A 5,935-nucleotide genomic window follows, 5' to 3' on the forward strand; every position below is an offset into this window, starting at 1 on the left:
AAAAAAAAAAAAAAAACAAAACTACAAAACATTGCTTAAAGAAATTGAAGGCCTAAATAAATTGAGAGGTATGCTGTGTTTATGGAATCAGAAGACACACTTTTAAAAAGGTAATTCTGAAATCATTGAATGTATCGATCAATACATTGAACACATACATTTACATTTTTTGAGACCTGTCTCAAAAAAAAAAAAAACCATGAAACATTGCTTAAAGAAATGGAAGGCCTAAATAAATGGAGAGATATACTGTGTTTATGGAATCAGAAGACTTTTTTTTTGGAGACAGAGTCTCACTCTATCCCCCAGGCTGGAGTGCAGTGGTGTGATTTCAGCTCATTGCAACCTCTGCTGCCTCCCAGGTTCAAGCAATTCTCATGCTTCAGCCTCCCAAATAGCTGGGATTACAAGCATCTGTCACTACACCCAGCTAATTTTTGTATTTTTAGTAGAGATGGGGTTTCACCATGTTGGCCAGGCTGGTCTCGAACTCCTGACCTCAGGCGATCTGCAAAAGATATATTTTGAAGAAGGTAATTCTCCTCTAATTGTTGAATGTATTGATCAATACATTTAACAGAATTTCTATCAAAATCCAAGCAGACTTTTTCATAGAAATTGGTAAACTGAATCTAAAATTCATATGAAAATGTAAAGGACCTGTAATGGCCAAAACCATTTTGAAAGAGAAGAACAAAACTAGAGAATTTATAGGCCAGGCATGGTGGTTCACGCATGTAATCCCAGCACTTTGGGAGGCTGAGGTGGGAGGATCATGAGGTCAGGAGATCGAGACCATCCTGGCTAACATGGTGAAACCCCGTCTCTATTAAAATACAAAAAATTAGCCGGTTGTGGTGGTGGGCACCTGTAGTCCCAGCTACTTGGGAGGCTGAGGCAGGAGAATGACGTGAACCCAGGAGGCGGAGCTTGCAGTGAGCCAAGATTGCACCACTGCACTCCAGCATAGGTGACAGAGCAAGGCTCTGTCTCAAAAAAAAAAAAAAAAAATTGGAGAATTTATAATACCTAGTTTCCAAACTTACTCTAAATCTACAGTAATCAGCACAGTGTAGTGTTGGCATAACACTATACTGACAAGTCAATAGAATAGAATGAAAGTACAGCAACAGAGCAACACATTTATGGACAGCTTATTTTTGATAAGATGCCAAGGCAATTCAATCAGGAAAGAATAAGCTTTTCAACAAATTGTGCCATAATTTAGATACCCACATACCCCCCCTCAAAATAAGACCCTTACCTCACACCATACACAAAAATTAAGTCAACTCAAAATGGAGCATAAACCTAAATATAAGAACTAAGTCATGGACTAAAATCTTGGTGACCTTGAGTTAGACAAAGGTTACTTAGATATAGCACCAAAAGTACAATCAATAATGGGTAAAGAAATCAATGAATTGAACTTCATCAAAATGTTAAGATTTTGCTCTTTAATAGACATTAGAAAATGAAAACCCAAGCCACAAACTGGAAGAAATTATAAATTATATATCCACAGGCCAAGCACAGTGGCTCACACCTGAAATCCCAGCACTTTGGGAGGCCAAGGTGGATGGATCACCTGAGGTCAGGAGTTGAAGACCAGTCTGGCCAACATGGTGAACCTTGTCTCTACTAAAAATACAAAAATTAGCTGGGCATGATGGTGTGCACCTGTAGTCTCAGCTACTCAGGGGGCTGAGGCAGGAAAATCAGTTGAACCTGGGAGGCGGAGATTGCAGTGAGTTGAGATTGCACCACTGCACTCCAGCCTGGGTGACAGAGCAAGACTCTGTCTCAAAAAATATACATATTATATATCCAACAAGGGAACTATATCTAGATTATACAGAAAACCTCTACAACCCAATAATGAAAAGAGAAGCAACTCAATAAAAAGCAGACAGAAGCCTGGAGTGGTGGCTCGCACCTGTGGTCCCAGCTACTGGGGAGGCTGTGGCAGGAGGATTGCTTGAATCCAGGATTTTGAAGCTGTGATATCACACCACCGCACTCTAGGCTAGGGGACAGAACAAGACCCCATCTTAAACACAAAACAAAATAAAAACAAAAAAACACTTCACCAAAGAGGATATATTAATGTCTAATAAACATATGAAAAGCTATTCAACATTATTAATGCAGTTCATTGTAAATAAACTATAACTCAAAAAAGCTTTAAAATGTAAAACTGATTGGTTATCTTTAGAAATTATTAGGGGATCAAAAAAAGAAAGAATCAAGCAATTGTCTAGTCTTTCTTATGTGAATTGTGCTTCCATAGTCATAAATGCAGAAGGAATAATAGAATTAGAAAAGCGCCATTGGGGAATCCTCAATAAAAATAATAGGTTTAGACCAAGATAATCAATGGCTGCTAAAACATTAGGTTAGAGGCTGGTGAAGGATTTTTTAATGGATGGATTCAGCCAACCATGCTGATGAAGGATTAGAGACTGATGAAGGATTTTATAATGGATGGATTTGGCTGACCATGCTGAAATCATCAATCAAAAGTAATATTTCTAAATGTGGGACAACCAGACATTATGTACTTTCTTTTGTAATGCAATAGCACACAGTACCATCTAGAATATATTTTAGGGGGAAAATAATCTGAATATTATAAAGCTTCTAGATATAATTGCCATGAGGGATTGAAGAACATGGGGCTGAAGAAAACCTTGAGCACATAATTAGCCAAAATCTGTGGGAAATTCTAAAGGTCAACAAAGAAATGTCATAAAGGGGGGTGGAAAGAGAGGGAGTTGGAATAGATTAAAAGAGACTTAAAGGATACACCAATCAAATGCCAAGTACAGCCCATGTTTGGATCTTGATTCAAACAAACCAACTGTAAAAATATTTTTCAGAGATATAGGTAGCAATTTGAATGCAGATGACATATGAGATAAAGCTAAGTAATTATTATTACTCTTGTTGGGTGTAATAATGATACTGTGGTTATGCTTTTTTAAAAAAGTGATTAGCTGTTGGGTATATATGCTGAAGTGTTGACAGGTTAAATTAAACATATCTAGGATTTCCTTTAAAATATTCCAGGGGTAAGGGGTGAATGTTGTGGGAAGGATATAGATGAAACAATGTTGACCATTCTTTAAAGAGGAAACACGGGGGTGAACTATACTGTTCTCTCTACTTTTGTGTATGTTTGAAATTTTCCATAATAAAGAATTGGGCTTTGGTTTTGTTTTGTTGAATTTTAAATGAGCTTGTTTCTACAGATCACAGCCCTCTGGCTGTGTTCTGACCTACTGAGAGTTCAACAGGACTCCCTCCCTTTACCCATATGGAGGCCACACACTCAATATCTGTAGGGTACAAATGACTGAAATGAGTCTGGGATAAAGAAAACAGCAAAGCAAGCCAGTGAATCATGGCAGCTGGCACCTACGTCTGTGTTGGAGACTAATGGAGAGTGACAGGGACCGTGGCAAACCAAAAACCACATACACATCCAAGTTGGGCAGTCAGTCTTGCCATGTAGGAATAAGGGCCCCAGATGGCCGGGCTTCTGACTTTTTTTTTTTTTTTTTTTTTTTTTTTTTTTGAGACAAGGTCTCACTGTCTCCCAGGCTGGAATACAGTGGTGTGATCTCGGCTCACTGCAACCTCTGCCTCCCAGGTTCAAGAGATTCTCCTGCCTCAGCTCCCCTGAGTAGCTGGGACTACAGGCATGGCTAATTTTTGTATTTTTAGTAGAGATGGGGTTTCGCCATGTTGGCCAGGCTGGTCTTGAACTCCTGACCTCAGGTGATCCACCCACCTCGGCCTCCCAAAGTGCTGGGATTACAGGCGTGAGGCACCACACCCAGCCCTGACTTTTCCTTAGAAACTGAAAATCTCCGCGTTTCTGTGAAATCCCCGAATATGTAGGCAAATGATTTTTTTTTTAACGTCAGCACTTTGCAAGTTAGTGCTGGAAGGCCAGACAAAATCTGTCTGCAGGCTAGATTTGTTCCACAGATGGCTGTTTTGTGATCCCTGACACCACACCATGTAATGCATTATATAGTAATGCATTAATAATCGGTTGACATTCTTAGCAGCTGGGTCACACTGCTGGCACGACCAAGGTTGCACACATCTGAAATCCCCAGATCTTTTACATGCAAACAGCTGTCAAGCCAGGCATCCTCACACATGGCACTCTGAACTGAACATAGACTTACAATTATCTCTATGAAAATTGCATCTTGTCATTTGTCAGAAACATTTGTCTCTAGACTGGCTCCACTCTTCTTCGAAATTCTACTAAATCTGCACTCCTTTCAGGCTGTGTCACCCCCAGCTCTGATGAGCCCGTCTTCATCCAAGCATTCTACAAAGCCAAGGTCAGCCTAGGTTACATCAGGTTTCTCTCCTGCTGGGGCCTGGGGCTGTTCAGTTGTCACTTCAAGCTTCCTTCCCAGTTTGGTCACTTCGTACTTACCCACTTCCTTCTTGAAGCCACTACACAGTATAGTGTATAGGCCTAAGCCAGTGGTCTGATGCTAATAAAAATGTCATAATACTTTGTCGTTTTTAAAGCATTTTCCTGTATTCTGACTTGCTTTTTTTTAAATTTTTTTAAATTGAGACAGAGTCACTCAGGCTGGAGTGCAGTGGTGTAATCTCAGCTCACTGCAGCCTCGACCTCTTGGACTCAGGTGAGCCTCCAACCTCAGCCTCCCAAGTAGCTGAGACTACAGGTGTGCCTCACCACGCTGGGTTAATTTATGTATTGTTTGTAGAGACAGGGTTCCCCATGTTGCCCAGGCTGGTCTTGAACTCCTGGGCTCAAGCAATCCTTCTGCCTCAGCCTCCCAAAGTGTTGGAATTACGATGTGAGCCACCATGCCCTGCTGACTTGATTTTTATCACCCACTACAACCTTAAAAAATTCTATCAACATCACTTTAAGACATTGGACCACAAATAGGTTCACAGTATGTTTGTTGTTTATGGCCTAATCAATTTCTTAGTTGAAGATTTCTAAATTAAGGAAAGAACAACTAGTTTAGCTTCCTTCCAACCCTACCATCTTAACAGAAAAACAGTTGACAAAGCCACTGCCATTCCAGCAGTAACCAGCAGGGACAGAAACAATATTGAAGAATGTTCTACCCATAACAGTTGTTGGAAAATGGAATAGGCTGCCTTGAGAGGAACTGAAATTCTGATGCTTGCAGTTTTCAAATAGGAGCTGGGGTTTTGTGGAAGGAATTTCTCTGTGATAGGAGGTTGACAGAATGATCTCTCATTCATTTATTGTTGTCTGTTTGGGATCTTGCTTTGAGCTGAGCTCTGAGAAGTACCTAAGAGACTCCTGGTGGTCAGTGAGTTACCTGTGAAGGTTAGAAACCTGCACTTACCGAGTCTGATCACTTTTCTGCTTTGTGCATTTTAAAATTAATCACCTCTTACAAAGCAGTTTTTGGCAAATTTCCTTTTGAAAATGCCAACCCTTTCTCCATTATTAAAAAATGGAAAGAATCGATACGATGGACTATTACTCAGTCATAAAAAGACATGAAGCAGTGATATATGGTACAATATGGATGAATCTTGAAAACATTATAAAGTGAAAAAGCCAATTACAAAAGACCACATGCTGTATAATTCCATTCGTAGGAAAGTCCAGGCTAGGGAAATCTACAGAGACAAAAAGTGGCTTTGTGATTGCTTAGGGCTGGTGGGGGAACAGGATGGAAGATGGGAGGCTGAGAACTAGCCTTGAGGTGATGAAAATGTTTTAAAATTGACTGTGGTGATGATTGTACTCACCTGTGAACATACTAAACTCCATTGAACTGTACACTCTAAAATGGGCGCGTTGTATGGTACAGGAATTATATCCCATTAAAGCTGTTGGGTTGTTTTTTGTTTTTGTTTTTTTAAGAAAGTAAGCAATTTTTTTTTTTTTTTT

This window comes from Colobus angolensis, unplaced genomic scaffold (genome assembly GCF_000951035.1).
Source record: "Colobus angolensis palliatus isolate OR3802 unplaced genomic scaffold, Cang.pa_1.0 Scaffold15, whole genome shotgun sequence".
Lineage (NCBI taxonomy): Eukaryota > Metazoa > Chordata > Mammalia > Primates > Cercopithecidae > Colobus > Colobus angolensis.